This window comes from Salmo salar, chromosome 01 (genome assembly GCF_965601325.2).
Source record: "Salmo salar chromosome 01, fSalSal1, whole genome shotgun sequence".
Taxonomy (NCBI): Eukaryota; Metazoa; Chordata; class Actinopteri; order Salmoniformes; family Salmonidae; genus Salmo; species Salmo salar.
Window position 1 is genome coordinate 164302751 of NC_138291.1, and position 26704 is coordinate 164329454.

At 39.9% G+C, this 26704-nt stretch overlaps 1 protein-coding gene and 1 non-coding gene across 6 annotated transcripts in view; both read left to right on the forward strand.

Moving 5' to 3' along the window:
- The window catches only part of ttc33 (tetratricopeptide repeat domain 33), an 81249-nt gene that overhangs the window by 40270 nt on the left and 14275 nt on the right, over positions 1–26704 (forward strand). The window lies entirely within an intron of this gene.
- trnaa-ugc (transfer RNA alanine (anticodon UGC)) lies at positions 23130–23205 on the forward strand. Its single transcript has one exon. It is a non-coding gene; the product is annotated as a tRNA-Ala (tRNA).

Consider the following 26704-nt stretch of genomic DNA (forward strand, 5'->3'; position numbering starts at 1 on the left):
GGAGGATAGAATTATGGTCAAATTTGCCAAATGGAGGTTGAGGGAGAGCTTTGTATGTGTCTCTGTGTGTGGAGTAAAGGTGGTCTAGACTTTTTTTCCTTCTGGTTGCACATGTGACATGCTGGTAGAAATTAGGGCAAAAGGATTTAAGTTTGCCTACGTTAAAGTTGCCGGCCACTAGGAGTGCCACTTTGGGATGAGCATTTTCTTGTTTGCTTCTGGCCTTGTACAGCTCTTTGAGTGCGGTCTTAGTGCCTGCATCGGTTTGAGGTATTAAATAGACGGCTATGAAAACTATAGATGAAAACTCTCTTGGTAGATAGTGTAGCCCACAGCTTATCATGAGGTACTCTACCTCAAGCGAGCAATACCTCGAGACTTCTTTAATATTAGACATCGCGCACCAGCTGTTATTGACAAATAGACACACCACCACCCCTCGTCTTACCAGACGTGGCTGTTCTGTCCTGCCTGATGCATGGAAAACCCAGCCAGCTGTATATTATCAGTAAGTGTGGGTTCTAGATTAATTGAAACACTTTTTGACTGCACCTTTTTTGATTTGCACGAAACCTTCCATGCATGTTTGCCCATGGTAGAAGGGGTCAGAAAGGGCTCAAAGATGACCCATTTTGCATACCCCACCCTACCATGACATATCCATACTCACCCGCATGTTTGTACTGTATGTTAAACATAACATGTTTAAGATCAGAGAAAAAACTGTAAAATGACTCTCTCCAGTCTTCATTGAATTAGCTTATACTGCATGTGCTCTAGAGATGTGTGGATTTTTAGATATTGTTTTTATATATGTCAGTCAAGGCAATAATACAGTGTACAAAACATTAGGAACACCTTCCTACTGTTCAGTTGCACTGCCTTTTCCCCCCAGGATGGACTCTACAAGGTGTCAAGCGTTACACAGGGATGCTGGCCCATGTTGACTTCAGTGCTTCCCACAGTTGTCAAGTTGGCTGGATGTCCTTTGGGTGGTGGACCATACTTGATACACACAGGAAACTGTTGAGCGTGAAAAACCCAGCAGCGTTAGTTTCATGTCACACTCAAATGGGTGTGACTGACACCAACTACCATACCCCGTATAAAGGCACTTAAATATTTTGTCTTGCCTATTCACCCTCTGAATAGCACACATGCACAATCCATGTCTAAATTGTCTCAAGGCTTAAACATCCTTATTTTAACCTGTCTTCTCCCCTTCATCTACACTGATTTGAAGTGGATTTAACAAGTTACATCAGTAAGGGATCATAGCTTTCACCAGGATTCACCTGGTCAGACTATGTCATGGAAAGAGCAGGTGTTCCTAATGTTTTGTACACTGAGTGTATATACCAACAGTTATTCAGATCTGAACATGTTTAAGATATGAGAAAAGGGAAAAATGCTGTTAAATGACTCGCTGTCCAGTCTCCATTGACAGGCATATGATTTGCTTATAATGCATATACTCTTAGTGTGTGTGTGGATTCCTTTATTTATTTTTATATATATTTATATATATATATATATATATATATATATATATATAAAATCCAAATTTTTTGTCGATCTGGGCCCGTATCCACAAAGTGTCTCAGAGTAGAAAATTGGTTGTACAGGTGCAGATCACTGCACCTGTACATAGCCCTTCTGTATACAGCCCATCTATCTACCTCATACCCATACTGTATTTATTTATTTATTCTGCTCCTTTTGCACCCCAGTATCTCTACTTGCACATTCCATCTTTTGCACATCTACCATTCCAGTGTTTAATTGCCATACTGTAATTACTTTGCCACCGTGGCCTATTTATTGCCTTAATTCCCTTATTTTACCTAATTTGCACTCACTGTATATAGACTTTTTGTTTTCTTTTTTACTTCTGTATTATTGACTGTATGTTTTGTTCATTCCATGTGTAACTCTGTGTTGTATGGGTCTAACTGCTATGCTTTATCTTGGCCAGGTCGCAGTTGCAAATGAGAACTTGTTCTCAACTAGTCTACCTGGTTAAATAAAGGTGAAATAAAAAAATTCAAATGTTTTTAAAAAAGTGGTGAGAATATACATTTTACTCCTACTCTTTAGGGTACAAATAAAAGCTTTGCATGAAGCCTCTTTAGTCATAAGAGTCCCACCTAGTCGACAGATATTTAAGACACCTCATGAGCTGTCCCAACCAGTTAAGAGTTACCAGCAGGTGTCTTGATAATTGAAAAATGTAGCGAGTCCATGGTTCCTGCGCCGCATGCAATTGATTTGGAGTTGTTAAAATAATTTAACGATATTTCTATATGATCAATCCATAATTAATCTAGACCTGGGTAGTTGACATGCCCCTTTGTTTTTGTCCATGATGGCAAACAATACCTTAAATTGACAACACTAAAAGCTTCGTTTTTTTACTTGGATCATGAGTAAATTCATGCAGTGTATCATTTGTTCTCTTACAATTGTGAACCAAACATGACAGATGTCCAATGGTGTGACTGTCCCAGGTGAGGTTATGGAACTTTGAACTTCTGTAAATTAATGAAAAAATGACTAAAATTCCCTTCACGTACTCTTTCAGTTATAATATAGACGTTTATTTCAAGAAACAATTGTCCCCAAGTCTATTTAGAAAATCAAATAAAACTTTATTTGTCACATGTGCCAAATACAACAAGTGTAGACTTTACCGTGAAATGCTTACTTACAATCCCTTAACCAACAGTGGAGTTCAAGAAGAGTTAAGAAAATATTTACAAAGTAGATTAAAATAAAAGGTTATAATAAAAAGTAACACAATACGAATAACAATAACAAGGCTGTATACAGGGGGTACCGAGTCAGTGTGCAGGGGTACAGGTTAGTTGAGGTAATTTGTACATGTAGGTGGGGGTGAAGTGACTATGCATAGATAATAACCGCTGCTACTCGCTGTTGTACCAAAAAGGATGTGGGGGGAGGGTCAATGTAAATTGTCCGGTGGCAATTTTATTAATTGTTCATCAGTCTTATGGCTTGGAGGTAGAAGCTGTTGAGGAGCCTTTTGGTCCTAGACATGGCGCCCCGGTACTGCTTGCCATGCGGTAGCAGAGAAAACAGTCTATAACTTGGGGGACTGGAGTCCCTGAAAATTGTATGGGCTTTCCTCTGACACCGCCTATTGTATAGGTCCTGGATGGCAGGAAGCTTGGCCCCAGTAATGTACTGGGCCGTTTGCACGCCGAGTGTGATTTCTTATAAGCGTCCGGATTAGTGTCCCGCTCCTTGAAAGCGGCAGCTCTAGCCTTTAGCTCAGTGCGGATGTTACCTGTAATTCATGGCTTCTGGTTGGGATATGTACGTACAGTCACTGTGGGAATGACATTGTCGATGCACTTACTGATGAAGCCTTTGACTGAGGTGGTGTACTCTTCAATGCCATTGGATGAATCCCGGAACATATTCCAGTCTGTGCTAGCAAAACAGGCCTGTAGCGTAGGATCCGTGTCATCTGACCACTTCTGTATTGAGCGAGTTACTGGTACTTCCTGCTTTACTTTTTTGCTTGTACATTTTTTTATTTTATATATATATATATATATATATACATTAAATATATATATTTTTAAATGTTACCTTTTACTTAACTAGGCAAGTCAGTTAAGAACAAATTCTTATTTACAATAACGGCCAAACCCAGACACCCTATGGGACTCCCAATCACAGCCTTATGTGATAAAGCCTGGATCCGAACCAGGGACTGTAGTGACGCCTCTTGCCCTGAGATGCAGTGCCTTAGACCGCTGCACCACTGGGGAGCCCAAGCAGGAATCAGGAGGATAGAATTATGGTCAAATTTGCCAAATGGAGGTTGAGGGAGAGCTTTGTATGTGTCTCTGTGTGTGGAGTAAAGGTGGTCTAGACTTTTTTTCCTTCTGGTTGCACATGTGACATGCTGGTAGAAATTAGGGCAAAAGGATTTAAGTTTGCCTACGTTAAAGTTGCCGGCCACTAGGAGTGCCACTTTGGGATGAGCATTTTCTTGTTTGCTTCTGGCCTTGTACAGCTCTTTGAGTGCGGTCTTAGTGCCTGCATCGGTTTGAGGTATTAAATAGACGGCTATGAAAACTATAGATGAAAACTCTCTTGGTAGATAGTGTAGCCCACAGCTTATCATGAGGTACTCTACCTCAAGCGAGCAATACCTCGAGACTTCTTTAATATTAGACATCGCGCACCAGCTGTTATTGACAAATAGACACACCACCACCCCTCGTCTTACCAGACGTGGCTGTTCTGTCCTGCCTGATGCATGGAAAACCCAGCCAGCTGTATATTATCAGTAAGTGTGGGTTCTAGATTAATTGAAACACTTTTTGACTGCACCTTTTTTGATTTGCACGAAACCTTCCATGCATGTTTGCCCATGGTAGAAGGGGTCAGAAAGGGCTCAAAGATGACCCATTTTGCATACCCCACCCTACCATGACATATCCATACTCACCCGCATGTTTGTACTGTATGTTAAACATAACATGTTTAAGATCAGAGAAAAAACTGTAAAATGACTCTCTCCAGTCTTCATTGAATTAGCTTATACTGCATGTGCTCTAGAGATGTGTGGATTTTTAGATATTGTTTTTATATATGTCAGTCAAGGCAATAATACAGTGTACAAAACATTAGGAACACCTTCCTACTGTTCAGTTGCACTGCCTTTTCCCCCCAGGATGGACTCTACAAGGTGTCAAGCGTTACACAGGGATGCTGGCCCATGTTGACTTCAGTGCTTCCCACAGTTGTCAAGTTGGCTGGATGTCCTTTGGGTGGTGGACCATACTTGATACACACAGGAAACTGTTGAGCGTGAAAAACCCAGCAGCGTTAGTTTCATGTCACACTCAAATGGGTGTGACTGACACCAACTACCATACCCCGTATAAAGGCACTTAAATATTTTGTCTTGCCTATTCACCCTCTGAATAGCACACATGCACAATCCATGTCTAAATTGTCTCAAGGCTTAAACATCCTTATTTTAACCTGTCTTCTCCCCTTCATCTACACTGATTTGAAGTGGATTTAACAAGTTACATCAGTAAGGGATCATAGCTTTCACCAGGATTCACCTGGTCAGACTATGTCATGGAAAGAGCAGGTGTTCCTAATGTTTTGTACACTGAGTGTATATACCAACAGTTATTCAGATCTGAACATGTTTAAGATATGAGAAAAGGGAAAAATGCTGTTAAATGACTCGCTGTCCAGTCTCCATTGACAGGCATATGATTTGCTTATAATGCATATACTCTTAGTGTGTGTGTGGATTCCTTTATTTATTTTTATATATATTTATATATATATATATATATATATATATATATATATATATATATATATATATATATATATATATATAAAATCCAAATTTTTTGTCGATCTGGGCCCGTATCCACAAAGTGTCTCAGAGTAGAAAATTGGTTGTACAGGTGCAGATCACTGCACCTGTACATAGCCCTTCTGTATACAGCCCATCTATCTACCTCATACCCATACTGTATTTATTTATTTATTCTGCTCCTTTTGCACCCCAGTATCTCTACTTGCACATTCCATCTTTTGCACATCTACCATTCCAGTGTTTAATTGCCATACTGTAATTACTTTGCCACCGTGGCCTATTTATTGCCTTAATTCCCTTATTTTACCTAATTTGCACTCACTGTATATAGACTTTTTGTTTTCTTTTTTACTTCTGTATTATTGACTGTATGTTTTGTTCATTCCATGTGTAACTCTGTGTTGTATGGGTCTAACTGCTATGCTTTATCTTGGCCAGGTCGCAGTTGCAAATGAGAACTTGTTCTCAACTAGTCTACCTGGTTAAATAAAGGTGAAATAAAAAAATTCAAATGTTTTTAAAAAAGTGGTGAGAATATACATTTTACTCCTACTCTTTAGGGTACAAATAAAAGCTTTGCATGAAGCCTCTTTAGTCATAAGAGTCCCACCTAGTCGACAGATATTTAAGACACCTCATGAGCTGTCCCAACCAGTTAAGAGTTACCAGCAGGTGTCTTGATAATTGAAAAATGTAGCGAGTCCATGGTTCCTGCGCCGCATGCAATTGATTTGGAGTTGTTAAAATAATTTAACGATATTTCTATATGATCAATCCATAATTAATCTAGACCTGGGTAGTTGACATGCCCCTTTGTTTTTGTCCATGATGGCAAACAATACCTTAAATTGACAACACTAAAAGCTTCGTTTTTTTACTTGGATCATGAGTAAATTCATGCAGTGTATCATTTGTTCTCTTACAATTGTGAACCAAACATGACAGATGTCCAATGGTGTGACTGTCCCAGGTGAGGTTATGGAACTTTGAACTTCTGTAAATTAATGAAAAAATGACTAAAATTCCCTTCACGTACTCTTTCAGTTATAATATAGACGTTTATTTCAAGAAACAATTGTCCCCAAGTCTATTTAGAAAATCAAATAAAACTTTATTTGTCACATGTGCCAAATACAACAAGTGTAGACTTTACCGTGAAATGCTTACTTACAATCCCTTAACCAACAGTGGAGTTCAAGAAGAGTTAAGAAAATATTTACAAAGTAGATTAAAATAAAAGGTTATAATAAAAAGTAACACAATACGAATAACAATAACAAGGCTGTATACAGGGGGTACCGAGTCAGTGTGCGGGGGTACAGGTTAGTTGAGGTAATTTGTACATGTAGGTGGGGGTGAAGTGACTATGCATAGATAATAACCGCTGCTACTCGCTGTTGTACCAAAAAGGATGTGGGGGGAGGGTCAATGTAAATTGTCCGGTGGCAATTTTATTAATTGTTCATCAGTCTTATGGCTTGGAGGTAGAAGCTGTTGAGGAGCCTTTTGGTCCTAGACATGGCGCCCCGGTACTGCTTGCCATGCGGTAGCAGAGAAAACAGTCTATAACTTGGGGGACTGGAGTCCCTGAAAATTGTATGGGCTTTCCTCTGACACCGCCTATTGTATAGGTCCTGGATGGCAGGAAGCTTGGCCCCAGTAATGTACTGGGCCGTTTGCACGCCGAGTGTGATTTCTTATAAGCGTCCGGATTAGTGTCCCGCTCCTTGAAAGCGGCAGCTCTAGCCTTTAGCTCAGTGCGGATGTTACCTGTAATTCATGGCTTCTGGTTGGGATATGTACGTACAGTCACTGTGGGAATGACATTGTCGATGCACTTACTGATGAAGCCTTTGACTGAGGTGGTGTACTCTTCAATGCCATTGGATGAATCCCGGAACATATTCCAGTCTGTGCTAGCAAAACAGGCCTGTAGCGTAGGATCCGTGTCATCTGACCACTTCTGTATTGAGCGAGTTACTGGTACTTCCTGCTTTACTTTTTTGCTTGTACATTTTTTTATTTTATATATATATATATATATATATACATTAAATATATATATTTTTAAATGTTACCTTTTACTTAACTAGGCAAGTCAGTTAAGAACAAATTCTTATTTACAATAACGGCCAAACCCAGACACCCTATGGGACTCCCAATCACAGCCTTATGTGATAAAGCCTGGATCCGAACCAGGGACTGTAGTGATGCCTCTTGCCCTGAGATGCAGTGCCTTAGACCGCTGCACCACTGGGGAGCCCAAGCAGGAATCAGGAGGATAGAATTATGGTCAAATTTGCCAAATGGAGGTTGAGGGAGAGCTTTGTATGTGTCTCTGTGTGTGGAGTAAAGGTGGTCTAGACTTTTTTTCCTTCTGGTTGCACATGTGACATGCTGGTAGAAATTAGGGCAAAAGGATTTAAGTTTGCCTACGTTAAAGTTGCCGGCCACTAGGAGTGCCACTTTGGGATGAGCATTTTCTTGTTTGCTTCTGGCCTTGTACAGCTCTTTGAGTGCGGTCTTAGTGCCTGCATCGGTTTGAGGTATTAAATAGACGGCTATGAAAACTATAGATGAAAACTCTCTTGGTAGATAGTGTAGCCCACAGCTTATCATGAGGTACTCTACCTCAAGCGAGCAATACCTCGAGACTTCTTTAATATTAGACATCGCGCACCAGCTGTTATTGACAAATAGACACACCACCACCCCTCGTCTTACCAGACGTGGCTGTTCTGTCCTGCCTGATGCATGGAAAACCCAGCCAGCTGTATATTATCAGTAAGTGTGGGTTCTAGATTAATTGAAACACTTTTTGACTGCACCTTTTTTGATTTGCACGAAACCTTCCATGCATGTTTGCCCATGGTAGAAGGGGTCAGAAAGGGCTCAAAGATGACCCATTTTGCATACCCCACCCTACCATGACATATCCATACTCACCCGCATGTTTGTACTGTATGTTAAACATAACATGTTTAAGATCAGAGAAAAAACTGTAAAATGACTCTCTCCAGTCTTCATTGAATTAGCTTATACTGCATGTGCTCTAGAGATGTGTGGATTTTTAGATATTGTTTTTATATATGTCAGTCAAGGCAATAATACAGTGTACAAAACATTAGGAACACCTTCCTACTGTTCAGTTGCACTGCCTTTTCCCCCCAGGATGGACTCTACAAGGTGTCAAGCGTTACACAGGGATGCTGGCCCATGTTGACTTCAGTGCTTCCCACAGTTGTCAAGTTGGCTGGATGTCCTTTGGGTGGTGGACCATACTTGATACACACAGGAAACTGTTGAGCGTGAAAAACCCAGCAGCGTTAGTTTCATGTCACACTCAAATGGGTGTGACTGACACCAACTACCATACCCCGTATAAAGGCACTTAAATATTTTGTCTTGCCTATTCACCCTCTGAATAGCACACATGCACAATCCATGTCTAAATTGTCTCAAGGCTTAAACATCCTTATTTTAACCTGTCTTCTCCCCTTCATCTACACTGATTTGAAGTGGATTTAACAAGTTACATCAGTAAGGGATCATAGCTTTCACCAGGATTCACCTGGTCAGACTATGTCATGGAAAGAGCAGGTGTTCCTAATGTTTTGTACACTGAGTGTATATACCAACAGTTATTCAGATCTGAACATGTTTAAGATATGAGAAAAGGGAAAAATGCTGTTAAATGACTCGCTGTCCAGTCTCCATTGACAGGCATATGATTTGCTTATAATGCATATACTCTTAGTGTGTGTGTGGATTCCTTTATTTATTTTTATATATATTTATATATATATATATATATATATATATATATATATATATATATATATATATATATATATATATAAAAAATCCAAATTTTTTGTCGATCTGGGCCCGTATCCACAAAGTGTCTCAGAGTAGAAAATTGGTTGTACAGGTGCAGATCACTGCACCTGTACATAGCCCTTCTGTATACAGCCCATCTATCTACCTCATACCCATACTGTATTTATTTATTTATTCTGCTCCTTTTGCACCCCAGTATCTCTACTTGCACATTCCATCTTTTGCACATCTACCATTCCAGTGTTTAATTGCCATACTGTAATTACTTTGCCACCGTGGCCTATTTATTGCCTTAATTCCCTTATTTTACCTAATTTGCACTCACTGTATATAGACTTTTTGTTTTCTTTTTTACTTCTGTATTATTGACTGTATGTTTTGTTCATTCCATGTGTAACTCTGTGTTGTATGGGTCTAACTGCTATGCTTTATCTTGGCCAGGTCGCAGTTGCAAATGAGAACTTGTTCTCAACTAGTCTACCTGGTTAAATAAAGGTGAAATAAAAAAATTCAAATGTTTTTAAAAAAGTGGTGAGAATATACATTTTACTCCTACTCTTTAGGGTACAAATAAAAGCTTTGCATGAAGCCTCTTTAGTCATAAGAGTCCCACCTAGTCGACAGATATTTAAGACACCTCATGAGCTGTCCCAACCAGTTAAGAGTTACCAGCAGGTGTCTTGATAATTGAAAAATGTAGCGAGTCCATGGTTCCTGCGCCGCATGCAATTGATTTGGAGTTGTTAAAATAATTTAACGATATTTCTATATGATCAATCCATAATTAATCTAGACCTGGGTAGTTGACATGCCCCTTTGTTTTTGTCCATGATGGCAAACAATACCTTAAATTGACAACACTAAAAGCTTCGTTTTTTTACTTGGATCATGAGTAAATTCATGCAGTGTATCATTTGTTCTCTTACAATTGTGAACCAAACATGACAGATGTCCAATGGTGTGACTGTCCCAGGTGAGGTTATGGAACTTTGAACTTCTGTAAATTAATGAAAAAATGACTAAAATTCCCTTCACGTACTCTTTCAGTTATAATATAGAAGTTTATTTCAAGAAACAATTGTCCCCAAGTCTATTTAGAAAATCAAATAAAACTTTATTTGTCACATGTGCCAAATACAACAAGTGTAGACTTTACCGTGAAATGCTTACTTACAATCCCTTAACCAACAGTGGAGTTCAAGAAGAGTTAAGAAAATATTTACAAAGTAGATTAAAATAAAAGGTTATAATAAAAAGTAACACAATACGAATAACAATAACAAGGCTGTATACAGGGGGTACCGAGTCAGTGTGCGGGGGTACAGGTTAGTTGAGGTAATTTGTACATGTAGGTGGGGGTGAAGTGACTATGCATAGATAATAACCGCTGCTACTCGCTGTTGTACCAAAAAGGATGTGGGGGGAGGGTCAATGTAAATTGTCCGGTGGCAATTTTATTAATTGTTCATCAGTCTTATGGCTTGGAGGTAGAAGCTGTTGAGGAGCCTTTTGGTCCTAGACATGGCGCCCCGGTACTGCTTGCCATGCGGTAGCAGAGAAAACAGTCTATAACTTGGGGGACTGGAGTCCCTGAAAATTGTATGGGCTTTCCTCTGACACCGCCTATTGTATAGGTCCTGGATGGCAGGAAGCTTGGCCCCAGTAATGTACTGGGCCGTTTGCACGCCGAGTGTGATTTCTTATAAGCGTCCGGATTAGTGTCCCGCTCCTTGAAAGCGGCAGCTCTAGCCTTTAGCTCAGTGCGGATGTTACCTGTAATTCATGGCTTCTGGTTGGGATATGTACGTACAGTCACTGTGGGAATGACATTGTCGATGCACTTACTGATGAAGCCTTTGACTGAGGTGGTGTACTCTTCAATGCCATTGGATGAATCCCGGAACATATTCCAGTCTGTGCTAGCAAAACAGGCCTGTAGCGTAGGATCCGTGTCATCTGACCACTTCTGTATTGAGCGAGTTACTGGTACTTCCTGCTTTACTTTTTTGCTTGTACATTTTTTTATTTTATATATATATATATATATATATATATATACATTAAATATATATATTTTTAAATGTTACCTTTTACTTAACTAGGCAAGTCAGTTAAGAACAAATTCTTATTTACAATAACGGCCAAACCCAGACACCCTATGGGACTCCCAATCACAGCCTTATGTGATAAAGCCTGGATCCGAACCAGGGACTGTAGTGACGCCTCTTGCCCTGAGATGCAGTGCCTTAGACCGCTGCACCACTGGGGAGCCCAAGCAGGAATCAGGAGGATAGAATTATGGTCAAATTTGCCAAATGGAGGTTGAGGGAGAGCTTTGTATGTGTCTCTGTGTGTGGAGTAAAGGTGGTCTAGACTTTTTTTCCTTCTGGTTGCACATGTGACATGCTGGTAGAAATTAGGGCAAAAGGATTTAAGTTTGCCTACGTTAAAGTTGCCGGCCACTAGGAGTGCCACTTTGGGATGAGCATTTTCTTGTTTGCTTCTGGCCTTGTACAGCTCTTTGAGTGCGGTCTTAGTGCCTGCATCGGTTTGAGGTATTAAATAGACGGCTATGAAAACTATAGATGAAAACTCTCTTGGTAGATAGTGTAGCCCACAGCTTATCATGAGGTACTCTACCTCAAGCGAGCAATACCTCGAGACTTCTTTAATATTAGACATCGCGCACCAGCTGTTATTGACAAATAGACACACCACCACCCCTCGTCTTACCAGACGTGGCTGTTCTGTCCTGCCTGATGCATGGAAAACCCAGCCAGCTGTATATTATCAGTAAGTGTGGGTTCTAGATTAATTGAAACACTTTTTGACTGCACCTTTTTTGATTTGCACGAAACCTTCCATGCATGTTTGCCCATGGTAGAAGGGGTCAGAAAGGGCTCAAAGATGACCCATTTTGCATACCCCACCCTACCATGACATATCCATACTCACCCGCATGTTTGTACTGTATGTTAAACATAACATGTTTAAGATCAGAGAAAAAACTGTAAAATGACTCTCTCCAGTCTTCATTGAATTAGCTTATACTGCATGTGCTCTAGAGATGTGTGGATTTTTAGATATTGTTTTTATATATGTCAGTCAAGGCAATAATACAGTGTACAAAACATTAGGAACACCTTCCTACTGTTCAGTTGCACTGCCTTTTCCCCCCAGGATGGACTCTACAAGGTGTCAAGCGTTACACAGGGATGCTGGCCCATGTTGACTTCAGTGCTTCCCACAGTTGTCAAGTTGGCTGGATGTCCTTTGGGTGGTGGACCATACTTGATACACACAGGAAACTGTTGAGCGTGAAAAACCCAGCAGCGTTAGTTTCATGTCACACTCAAATGGGTGTGACTGACACCAACTACCATACCCCGTATAAAGGCACTTAAATATTTTGTCTTGCCTATTCACCCTCTGAATAGCACACATGCACAATCCATGTCTAAATTGTCTCAAGGCTTAAACATCCTTATTTTAACCTGTCTTCTCCCCTTCATCTACACTGATTTGAAGTGGATTTAACAAGTTACATCAGTAAGGGATCATAGCTTTCACCAGGATTCACCTGGTCAGACTATGTCATGGAAAGAGCAGGTGTTCCTAATGTTTTGTACACTGAGTGTATATACCAACAGTTATTCAGATCTGAACATGTTTAAGATATGAGAAAAGGGAAAAATGCTGTTAAATGACTCGCTGTCCAGTCTCCATTGACAGGCATATGATTTGCTTATAATGCATATACTCTTAGTGTGTGTGTGGATTCCTTTATTTATTTTTATATATATTTATATATATATATATATATATATATATATATATAAAATCCAAATTTTTTGTCGATCTGGGCCCGTATCCACAAAGTGTCTCAGAGTAGAAAATTGGTTGTACAGGTGCAGATCACTGCACCTGTACATAGCCCTTCTGTATACAGCCCATCTATCTACCTCATACCCATACTGTATTTATTTATTTATTCTGCTCCTTTTGCACCCCAGTATCTCTAATTGCACATTCCATCTTTTGCACATCTACCATTCCAGTGTTTAATTGCCATACTGTAATTACTTTGCCACCGTGGCCTATTTATTGCCTTAATTCCCTTATTTTACCTAATTTGCACTCACTGTATATAGACTTTTTGTTTTCTTTTTTACTTCTGTATTATTGACTGTATGTTTTGTTCATTCCATGTGTAACTCTGTGTTGTATGGGTCTAACTGCTATGCTTTATCTTGGCCAGGTCGCAGTTGCAAATGAGAACTTGTTCTCAACTAGTCTACCTGGTTAAATAAAGGTGAAATAAAAAAATTCAAATGTTTTTAAAAAAGTGGTGAGAATATACATTTTACTCCTACTCTTTAGGGTACAAATAAAAGCTTTGCATGAAGCCTCTTTAGTCATAAGAGTCCCACCTAGTCGACAGATATTTAAGACACCTCATGAGCTGTCCCAACCAGTTAAGAGTTACCAGCAGGTGTCTTGATAATTGAAAAATGTAGCGAGTCCATGGTTCCTGCGCCGCATGCAATTGATTTGGAGTTGTTAAAATAATTTAACGATATTTCTATATGATCAATCCATAATTAATCTAGACCTGGGTAGTTGACATGCCCCTTTGTTTTTGTCCATGATGGCAAACAATACCTTAAATTGACAACACTAAAAGCTTCGTTTTTTTACTTGGATCATGAGTAAATTCATGCAGTGTATCATTTGTTCTCTTACAATTGTGAACCAAACATGACAGATGTCCAATGGTGTGACTGTCCCAGGTGAGGTTATGGAACTTTGAACTTCTGTAAATTAATGAAAAAATGACTAAAATTCCCTTCACGTACTCTTTCAGTTATAATATAGAAGTTTATTTCAAGAAACAATTGTCCCCAAGTCTATTTAGAAAATCAAATAAAACTTTATTTGTCACATGTGCCAAATACAACAAGTGTAGACTTTACCGTGAAATGCTTACTTACAATCCCTTAACCAACAGTGGAGTTCAAGAAGAGTTAAGAAAATATTTACAAAGTAGATTAAAATAAAAGGTTATAATAAAAAGTAACACAATACGAATAACAATAACAAGGCTGTATACAGGGGGTACCGAGTCAGTGTGCGGGGGTACAGGTTAGTTGAGGTAATTTGTACATGTAGGTGGGGGTGAAGTGACTATGCATAGATAATAACCGCTGCTACTCGCTGTTGTACCAAAAAGGATGTGGGGGGAGGGTCAATGTAAATTGTCCGGTGGCAATTTTATTAATTGTTCATCAGTCTTATGGCTTGGAGGTAGAAGCTGTTGAGGAGCCTTTTGGTCCTAGACATGGCGCCCCGGTACTGCTTGCCATGCGGTAGCAGAGAAAACAGTCTATAACTTGGGGGACTGGAGTCCCTGAAAATTGTATGGGCTTTCCTCTGACACCGCCTATTGTATAGGTCCTGGATGGCAGGAAGCTTGGCCCCAGTAATGTACTGGGCCGTTTGCACGCCGAGTGTGATTTCTTATAAGCGTCCGGATTAGTGTCCCGCTCCTTGAAAGCGGCAGCTCTAGCCTTTAGCTCAGTGCGGATGTTACCTGTAATTCATGGCTTCTGGTTGGGATATGTACGTACAGTCACTGTGGGAATGACATTGTCGATGCACTTACTGATGAAGCCTTTGACTGAGGTGGTGTACTCTTCAATGCCATTGGATGAATCCCGGAACATATTCCACTCTGTGCTAGCAAAACAGTCCTGTAGTGTAGCATCCGCATCATCTGACCACTTCCGTATTGAGCGAGTCACTGGTACTTCCTGCTTTAGTTTTTGCTTGTAAGCAGGAATCAGGAGGATAGAATTATGGTTACATTTGCCAAATGGAGGGCGGGGAAGAGCTTTGTATGCATCTCTGTGTGGAGTAAAGGTGGTCTAGGATTTTTTTTTTCTTCTCTGGTTACATATGTGACATGCTGGTAAAAATTTGGTAAAACTGATTTATGTTTGCCTGCATTAAAGTCCCTGGCCACTAGGAGCACCGCTTCTGGGTGAGCATTTTCTTGTTTGCTTATGGCCTTATAGAGTTGGTTGAGAGCGGTCTTAGTGCCAGCTTCGTTCTGTGGTGGTAAATGGACGGCTACGAATAATATAGATGAGAACTCTCTTAGTAGATAGTGTGGTCTATAGCTTATCATAAGGTACTCTACCTCAGGCGAGCAATACCTCGAGACTTCTTTAATATTAGACATCGCACACCAGCTGTTATTGACAAATAGACACACACACCCACCCCTCGTCTTACCAAAGATAGTGTCTCTTTCTGCCGGTGCATGGAAAATCCCGCTAGCTCTATATTGGTCCGTATCGTCGTTCAGTCACGTCTCGGTGAAACATAAGATGTTCGTTTTTTGATGTCCTGTTGGTAGGATAAACTTTTTCGAAGGTCATCATTTTATTTTCCAATGATTGCATGTTAGCAAGAAGAACGGATGGCAGTGGGAGTTTACTCACTCGCCTACAGATTCTCAGAAGGCTGCCCAATCTGCGGCCCCTTTTCCTGCGTCTTTTCTAAACGCAAAATGCGTGTCTCTGGCCTGTTCCAATGAAAGCAGGATATCCTTCTCGTCGGACTCGTTAAAGGAAAAGGTTTCTTCCAGTCCGCGGTGAGTAATTGCTGTTCTCATGTCCAGAAGTTATTTTCGTTCATAAGACTGTAGCAGCAACATTATGTACACCATAAGTAAAAAAATAAGTTACGCAAAAAAAACTAACAAAATAGCACAATTGGTTGGGAGAATGTAAAACATCAGCCATGTTCTTCGGCGCCATCTTTTCAATATTCATGATATTTCCAAATAGTTCTGATTGCTTTTAGGGACAAAATGTAATCAATGTCCACTTGGTGTTACACAATTCTGTGATCAAACAACGAGCCATCATTTGGGCACCAATAATACATTTTGGTGAAATCATATGGAAGGCTTACTGTTAGCAATAAATCCCCAAATGGACCAAACAGCCTGAGATTTCTAACAGTGTGACAGCTTTTTTCCATTGGTTTAACATGAATTTGGTGTCACACCATACTAAATAGCAGTCACTCGGGGTGTACGTAATCCATTAATAAACTTCTATAATGACTTATTTTTCATCAAATAACTCTTATTTGCATGAGACTTATTTGTATCCTATTGCAATTTTGATCCTTTTAAGTGATTATGAGTGCAATATTTACAGTATTCGTTATCCCACACTTGGTTTCTCAGTCTCGGCAGGTGAACATTGCTCTAGTGACCTCTGAGTCTAACTCTGTCTTTGGGGAGGATGTAGTTATTTTACCTGGCTCTAGTGACGGTGCAGACAGATATTGGGGGCTGGCTGTGGTTTTCCCATTCCTGGTTCTCACTCCCTGCATTAGACCATCCATCGCCTTGGTCCATCTCTGTCTGCCTTACCAGTTTCACTCCTTCTGACCGATTGGCATACGTGATCCACCCTGGGAGGGCCCCATCAGCTGTGCCTCTTTGGGATACTGTTCCCCCCTGCTCTAACTGGTTGATCCTGCCATATTCTTGTCCCAAAGATTAAGACATGCAAGTCTTGGTAGAGTGAAACTGTGAATGGCTCTTTAAATCAGTTATGGTTCTCGATAACTGTGGCATTTATTAGGCTAAGATATGCCAACAAGTGCTGACCTTCGGGCACACATCCATTTATCAGACCCAAAACCCATCCGGGGTGCTCTCGGGTGCATCGGGCGCTTTTGGTGACCCTTCGTGGCACTAGCATCTCATTCAAATGTCTCCTCTATCAACTTTCAATGGTAGTTTCTGTGCCTACTATGGTGACCAAAGATAACATGGAATCTGGGTTTGATTCCGGAGCAGGAGCCTGGGAAATGGCTACCACAGCCAAGGAAGGCAGCAGGCACACACATTATCCACTCCCGAATTGTGTAGGTTTAGTGAAATTACTGTGAATCTTATTTATTTACCTTGACTTTAACATGGAAGACGTATTGAGACCTAGGTCTCTTTTTCTAATGCACGCTGTACATAAATATACACTCATATATACACTACCGGTCAAACGTTTTAGAACACCTACTCATTCAAGGGTTTTTCTTTATTTTTACTATTTTCTACATTGTAGAATAATAGTGAAGACATCAAAACTATGAAATAACACACATGGAATCATGTAGTAACCAAAAAAGTGTTAAACAAATCAAAATATATTTTATATTTGAGATTCTTCAAATTGCCACTCTTTTCCTTGATGACAGCTTTGTACACTCTTGGCATTCTCTCAACCAGCTTCATGAGGTAGTCACCAGGAATGCATTTCAATTAACATTGTGCCTTGTTAAAAGTTAATTTGGGGAATTTCTTTCCTTCTTAATGCATTTGAGTCAATCAGTTGTGTTGTGACAAGGTAGGGTTGGTATACAGAATATAGCTCTATTTGGTAAAAGACCAAGTCCATGTTATGGCAAAAGCTCAAATAAGCAAAGAGAAACGACAGTCAAGGTCAGTCAATTGGAAAATTTCAAGAACTTTGAAAGTTTCTTCAAGTGCAGTCGCAAAAACCTTAAAATGCATTGATGAAAATGGCTCTCATGAGGACCGCCACAGGAATGGAAGACCCAGAGTTACCTCTGCTGCAGAGGATAAGTTCATTAGAGCTACCAACCTCAGAAATTGCAGCCCAAATAAATGCTTCACGGAGTTCAAGTAACAGACACATCTCAACATCAACTGTTCAGAGGAGACTGCATGAATCAGGCCTTCATGGTCGAATTGCTGCAAAGAAGCCACTACTGAAGGACACCAATAAGAAGAGACTTGCTTGGGCCAAGAAACACAAGCAATAGACATTAGACTGGTGGACATGTGCCTTTTGGTCTGGAGTCCAAATTGGAGATTTTTGGTTCCTACGGCCATGTCTTTGTGAGACACGGTGTGGGTGAACAGATTATCTACTTGTGTATTTCCCACCATAAAGCATGGAGGAGGAGGTGTGATGGTGTGTGGGTGCTTTACTGGTGACACTGTCTGATTTATTTAGAATTCAAGGCACACTTAACCAGCATGGCTACCACAGCATTCTGCAACGATACGCCATGCCATCTGGTTTGCGCTTAGTGGGACTATCATTTGTTTTTCAGCAAGACAATAACCCAACACACCTCCAGACTGTGTAAGAGCTATTTGGCAAGAAGGAGAGTGATGGAGTGCTGCATCAGATGACCTGGCCTCCACAATCCCCCGACCTCAACCACATTGAGATGGTTTGGGATGAGTTGGACCGTGGAGTGAAGGAAAAGCAGCCAACAAGTGCTCAGCATAAGTGGGAACTCCTTAAAGACTGTTGGAAAAGCTTTTCAGTTGAAGCTGGTTGAGAGAATCTCAAATATAAAATAGATTTGGATTTGTTTAAGACTTTTGGTACTGTACATATACAAAAACACATTCGAACACAAATAAAACATCACAAAATCAATCAGAAAAACAGTTACATTCCTCCACAAATAAGTCCCCCACCAATAGTTTAAATTGTGACATCAGAACATCAAGATTAAATGTGTTTATAATTTTTTCCAGCAATAAGTTGCATTAAAACTAAACGCAGATTTGCCTTTCTCAGTGGAGACCGTAGGAACCTCGAGTTAACCAATATTGTGAACGGGTTAGGCAACTTGTCTATATTTCAACAGAAAAGTTAGATAAGTTTTTATAAAGTTGGGCCTTGTAAATAAAAAGGGAGTAATGTATAGATCTACGGGTCTTTAGCGAAGTCCAGCCAACCTTTTGATACAGGATGCAGTGATGAGTATCAGAACTGTCACCTATAACAAAATGAAGGGCACTATGGTAGATGGCTTCCAACGGTTTAAGTAGTTGCAGCTGCACTTTGATAAATAATGTCACCATAATCAAGAACAGATAAAAAGGTTAATTGAATAATCTGCTTCCCATTGCTTAGAGAAAGTCACAATCTGTAGAAAAAGCCAACTTTAAATCTTAGCTTCTTAACCAGCTCATCTCTATGTTTTCTGAACATCAAATCCACATCAATCCAAATGCCTAAGTATTTATATTCAGGAACACATTATATTGGAGAATCATCTAATGAGTGAACATGTAGTTCATCTGAAACATTCTTACAAGAGTTTAAAATAAAAACGTATTTTGTTTTGCCTGTATTAAGCACACGTTTTAAATCAGCAAGGGATTCTTGTATAGCTATTAAATCTTACTGTAATTTTGACACAGAACAACAGTCAGGGCAATAGGATACATAATAGTATCATCTGCATATAAATTAAGTTTACAATTTTTAACAGATTGACCAATAGTGTTTATATAAATAGTGAAGAGAACCGATCCTGGAATCAACCCCTGTGGTACACCTTTATCTACTTCAAGAAATTCAGACTTAACCCATCAATCACGATGGCCTGAGTTCTGTCACTAAGATAATCATGAAACCATGAAAAGAAATCAGAGCTCAGGCTTATCAAGGACCACTTATTCAGTAAAATAGCATGATCAACAGGTCCACAAACAAAGCCGCACATTTCATTTGACTGTCTAAAGCATTGACAGGATCATTAACAACTAAAGTGGTTGTTGTAATAGTACTATGCCCAGGCCTAAACCCGGATTGGTTTACATTCAAAATATATTTCTCAGATAAATAAAGAGCAAAGTTATACATTTACCAAGGATTCAAGAATCTTCACTAGAAAAGGAAGCCTTGAAATGGGGCGATGATGATTAAGATCACTACTGTCCCCGTCCTTATGAAGTGGCAGCACAAGATGATTTCCATACTTTTGGAATATTTCCTGATAACAAAGTTAAATAAAAAATGTGGGTTTTGAACTAACAATGATGGCCGCTGCACACTTAAGCAGACCAGGATCCAATTGGCCGGCCCCTGTGGATTTCTTGTTGTCTATTGCTAGTAAAGCACCCAGAACTTATTTTTCTGTAAAAAAAAGCCTAAAAGAAAAGCTTTGACTCGAATTTCTCTGATCATCTAGCAAGTTTCCCATACCCAAAATGTAATAGTGAGACACTTGGTTATCATCATTATACAAGGAAATTGTGTTTTTTGTTTTTGGAAATTCCAGAATTTGATTACTGATTTAAAGACAGAAGTAACTAAACAATGAGTACAAATATTTGATTTGTCTATTTGAGGATCATTCAACCTTATTATAATAACATTAATTATAATGTCACACCAGAAAACAAATTCAAGGCGCTATTTAATTTATTTATTCTTAAGGCACTATTTTAATTATGACAAATGTTAAGAAAATGTTGACCAATGTAATAAAGTTATGACTTTTCAAATAAGTTACGTTACGCGTTATGTTGGCTGACAATTTGTTAGCTACGCTATCCTATTGCATATCATTACAGCAGTATGTACCAGTATGTTAGCTAGCAGCCTAATGTTAGTTGGCTACTCATACATTGAACTTGCTAACTAACTAACCAACGTTTATTTACTTGATTGTTCACGTCATTCTTAGCTTACCGGTATAGTCCTTATAACCACAAAGTTTTTATTTCGATTATTTAATTACCTAGATCATGTTATCAATTTGGAGCACCGCAACATGTTAAAATATGTCTAAATTGGGCATGCCTATAAGTTGGGCAATTGAAGACATCTAGGGCTTATGTTAACTTTGATTGTGTTCGATAAAAATGATAGGCCTTTCAAACGTTTGAATGCAAAGTTGTATGCAGAATTATCGTCAAGTGACTTGATGCCTAGAGTTTCTATTGGACAAATGCAGGTAGGTCCCTCCCCCGTTTTGTTCAGGTAGATCGGTTTTTGTTGCAAAACATTTACCATTGCAATATTTCATGTACAGTCACATTGACCATATTTGTCTGAAGCGTGTTACCTTTAGAATTCACAGATGGCGATGCCTTATTGGGATTGGTAACTCCCCATCATTTGCAACAATGTCAATGAGTATCATCACTACATTTCCTTTGAAGTACCTCAAACTGTCATGATTACCAGCTGAGATTTTATTTTTATGAGTTGATTTTACTCCTGGCTCAGAGTTCGTCTGGGCAGTGTCTTAAAACTTACTCTGAGCTGGGAGTTAAAACTGGTTTTAACAGGATTCCTATGACCTTTTCTGAGATGCTTTTTGGATACGGGCTAAATGTACTCGTTGAGTCCAGAGACTAAATATAGTACGGTACAGAAACGGCTGTAGTTCACGAATTACAATGAGTTGAATCATATATTTGGCGTATTTGGGCTTGGAACAGGTCAAGTAACAATACTTTATGCTTTGAAACTATTTTTATTCTGAAATGTATTTCAAAATACATATGATGAATGATTTATTTCACATTTTCTCAAAATCCCAAACTTGACACTGGAAGTATGATACATAATGACAATTGTAAAATTTCCATTTGGTTTGTCTAGACACGTGCAAACATTTTTGCACGAAATTTCATGTATTTACACCAAACAGAATTTGTTCTATGGCACATTTTGATATTGTACAAAATATAGTTAGAGGATGTGAATGGGTTAAAGACATGCTCTGGAACCTTGGCAAATAGTATTTTTTCTTTTTTTACCTCCTGCTTTGGGCTGGATTTGTCAATGTGTAGTTCATACATGCATAATCTATGATCAGAATTGCTGTTTTACCTCAATTAGCCACATAATCCCTAGTTTCAAAGCGACTGTTTACTGGAAGCTGTTCAGTGCCATTTTCCCCCATGTGGGCCAGCCCCCAAGCAATTCGAATTCAAGCCAATGAGCTTCAGCCCCTCACCATTTGAGTGACGGATAGCAAGATGCACACACAGCATCATTCTTGTTTGAGTTTTTGAAGGCTTGTTTGGAGCCTAATCCATAATATTATTTTATGATAATAGAAATACTGTATATATTTCGAAGACTCATCATATCAACAATCCAGTCCTGTCCAAGACCCAGCTACTCTATCATATCCAAACTCTCCAACCCACCCACCCTCTCTTTCTCACTCTTTCTCGCTCTCTTTCTGTCTCTCGCTCTCTCCTTCTCTTTCTATCGCTCCCTCCCTCCCTCCGAGTTCATCTTTCATCAGACATTCAGCATCAGATATTCATAACCTTTTTATCCATGCCAGAGGAATTAATATGATCAATCATTCTTTGTCTTCAACCGCATAAGTGTTTAGCTGGAGGGAGCTGACAGTCAACGGCTGTCTGAAATGGCACCCTTTTTACTAATGAGGGCCCATAGGGCTCTGTTCAAATGTAGTGTACTATACAGTGAATACAGTGCCATTTGGGACGCATATACATAATAATTACTAGACCGCTATGTTAGTGTATCATTCTGTTCTCTGCTCCATAGTTGTCCTTAAGTGGGATGATGCTAGTAACAAATGCAGCTTTCAACACTGTTTTTCATCATTTAATTGTAATAAGATATTCAGAAGTTGGTGTACTCAATGCTGAGTCAGATGCTGAGCTATATTCAACCTCAATGCTTTTTGTCATCGTGTGTACATTGTGGTTATATAGTAGACCGACTGCATACAGAATTACCCTGTAATGTAGTCATGCAGCCATTTGTACTGCATGTCTTTGCTCCTTTGCACCCCAGTATCTCTACTTGCACATTCATCTTCTGCACATCTATCACTCCAGTGTTTATTTGCGGAATTGTAATTATTTCGCCACTACGGCCTATTTATTGACTTACCTCAATCTTACTTCATTTGCACACACTGTTTATAGACCTTTCTATTGTGTTATTGACTGTACGTTTGTTTATTCCATGTGTAACTCTGTTGTTGTTTGTGTCACACTGCTTTTCTTTATCTTGGCCTGGTCGCAGTTGTAAATGAGAACTTGTTCTCAGCTGGCCTACCTGGTCCCGTGTGGCTCAGTTGGTAGAGCATGGTGTTTGCAACGCCAGGGTTGTGGGTTCGATTCCCACGTGGGACCAGTACCGGGAATTTTTTTTATGAAATGTATGCATTCACTACTGTAAGTCGCTCTGGATAAGAGCGTCTGCTAAATGACTAAAATGTAAAATGTAAATGTAAAATGTTAAATAAAGATGAAATAAAAAAAATTACAAAAAATTACTTTTCTTTTTTTGTTGCCATTTTAAGGAGTTTTCAATGACATGATGAAGACAATCCAATTTGACTCACTTGTCATTAGTCACTGAAATTGAATAATCAGTTGATTCTCAGTGTAAGAGGCGTCATTACAGTCCCTGGTTCGAATCCAGGCTGTATCACATCCGGCCGTGATTGGGAGTCCCATAGGGCGACACACAATTGGTCCAGCGTCATCCGGCTTAGGCCGTCGTTGTAAATAAGAATTTGTTCTTAACTGACTTGCCTAGTTAAATAAAGGTTAAGTGTATACAGTGGGGAGAACAAGTATTTGATACACTGCCGATTTTTCAGGTTTTCCTACTTAGAAAGCATGTAGAGGTCTGTAATTTTTTATCATAGGTACACTTCAACTGTGAGAGACGGAATCTAAAACAAAAATCCAGAAAATCACATTGTATGATTTATAAGTAATTATTTTGCGTTTTATTGCATGACATAAGTATTTGATCACCTACCGACCAGTAAGAATTCCAGCTCTTACAGACCTGTTAGTTTTTCTTTAAGCCCTCCTGTTCTCCACACATTACCTGTATTAACTGCACCTGTTTGAACTCGTTACCTGCATAAAAGACACCTGTCCACACACTCAATCAAACAGACTCCAACCTCTCCACAATGGCCAAGACCAGAGAGCTGTGTAAGGACATCAGGGATACAATTGTAGACCTGCACAGGGCTGGGATGGGCTACAGGACAATAGGCAAGCAGCTTGGTGTGAAGGCAACAACTGTTGGCGCAATTATTAGAAAATGGAAGAAGTTCAAGATGACGGTCAATCACCCTCGGTCTGGGGCTCCATGCAAGATCTCACCTCGAGGGGCATCAATGATCATGAGGAAGGTGAGGGATCAGCCCAGAAACTACACGGCAGGACCTGGTCAATGACCTGAAGAGAGCTGGGACCACAGTCTCAAAGAAAACCATTAGTAACACACTACGCCGTCATGGATTAAAATTCTGCAGCGCACGCAAGGTCCCCCTGCTCAAGCCAGCGCATGTCCAGGCCCGTCTGAAGTTTGCCAATGACCATCTGGATGATCCAGAGCAGGAATGGTAGAAGGTCATGTGGTCTGATGAGACAAAAATAGAGCTTTTTGGTCTAAACTCCACTCGCCGTGAAGCATGGAGGTGGAAACATCATTCTTTGGGGATGCTTTTCTGCAAAGGGGACAGGACGACTGCACCGTATTGAGGGGAGGATGGATGGGGCCATGTATCGCGAGATCTTGGCCAGCAACCTCCTTCCCTCAGTAAGAGCATTGAAGATGGGTCGTGGCTGGGTCTTCCAGCATGACAACGACCCGAAACACACAGCCAGGGCAACTAAGGAGTGGCTCCGTAAGAAGCATCTCAAGGTCCTGGAGTGGCCTAGCCAGTCTCCAGACCTGAACCCAATAGAAAATCTTTGGAGGGAGCTGAAAGTTCGTATTGCCCAGCAACAGCCCCGAAACCTGAAGGATCTGGAGAAGGTCTGTATGGAGGAGTGGGCCAAAATCCCTGCTGCACTGTGTGCAAACCTGGTCAAGAACTACAGGAAACGTATGATCTCTGTAATTGCAAACAAAGGTTTCTGTACCAAATATTAAGTTCTGCTTTTCTGATGTATCAAATACTTATGTCATGCAATAAAATGCAAAATAATTACTTAAAAATCATACAATGTGATTTTCTGGATTTTTGTTTTAGATTCCGTCTCTCACAGTTGAAGTGTACCTATGATAAAAAATTTGACCTCTACATGCTTTGTAAGTAGGAAACCCTGCAAAATCGGCAGTGTATCAAATACTTGTTCTCCCCGCTGTATATATTTTTTGATATTATGTCCAGCTCAAATATAACTATCAGGCTTAGAGTGGGGGTCGAATTTGATTCGACTCACATGATCACACATATTAGGCTAGATATGAAATACGTCATGTCTGCCATCATGCTTGTACAGTATGTGACCTTGGTAAATAACAATTTACCTTTCAGCCAATGAATGCCCATATACCTGACGTTAGATGATATTGCTCCTCTTACTTTAACAGACACATGTTGCCGGGGGTGACCAAGTGTAGAAAGATGGTTAGTCAGAAGTAACTGGATTCTGCTTAGGAAACGATGTCTCTTGATGTCTCTGGTTCAGTGTGGCTGGCCAGGGGTTTGGCGGTGGGTGCTATTCAGTAGGGCATGCAAATCAAACTTTATTTGTCATATGCGCCGAATACAACAAGTGTAGACCTTACCGTGAAATGCTTACTTACAAGCCCTTAACCAACAGTGCAGTTCAAGAAGAGTTAAGAACATATTTACCAAATAAACTGAAGTAAAAAATTGTAAAAAGTACACAATAACATAACAATAACAAGGCTATATACAGGGGGTGCCGTTACCGAGTCAGTGTGCGGGGGTACAGGTTAGAGGTAATTTGTACATGTAGGTAGGTGTGAAGTGACTATGCATAGATAATAAACAGTGAGTAGCAGCGGTGTGCAAAACAAATTGTGGGGGAGGGTCAATGTAATAGTCCGGTGGCTATTTGCAGGGAATCCATTATAAAATGTTATGCAACCGATTTTTTTTTCCCACCTTTATTTATACAGGTAAGTCAATTAAGAACAAATTATTATTTACAATGATGACCTCATTGGAACGGTGAGTCCACGTAGGCCTCCGTTTCAGTCCATTTTCTGGTTTGGTGCCTAATGAACTGGACCCTGGATCTGGCCGGTCAGGGAAGGGATATGGTTTAGGGTTTTTCCCCCACCTCTAAACACATTGACCCTGATGTCAGCCTCTCATTACTGAGGGTTAGATCCCCCTGATGTAATTGGACATCTCCCTGTTATTAGCTAACTACTTGTTTGTGAGCAGAGGCCTTTTGCAGTTTATACACTCGTGTGCGCGATTGTATGGCCATCTGGGTGAGTCAGCCAGAAGAAAATTGATCTGATTTAAATCCTGCACACAAATTCTATGAGCTCAACTTCCTCTTTTGCTGTTTTGGACTAAATCACTCTGTCACACTGACTTTGGGTAAACAATAATATAAAACATTCTCAGGTACATCATCTTCTAACTTTGAGTTTACATTTTAACAAAGAACGCCCTATTTGTTTCGCTGACGTCATGGGTATGTTTTTGTGTGTTGCAATAAGCACAACAGGTATTAACATCATCATTCGAATATGACATTTCCACATAATGGCCTAGTTTGTTAAGCTTATTGCTTTCTTCCTGAAGTACATATGGGTAGGCTAGTTGGTGTGGTTTGATCCCGTTTGATCATTACATCAGTAGGCCATCATGATTGACATCTTAGTCCATAACCTGAAT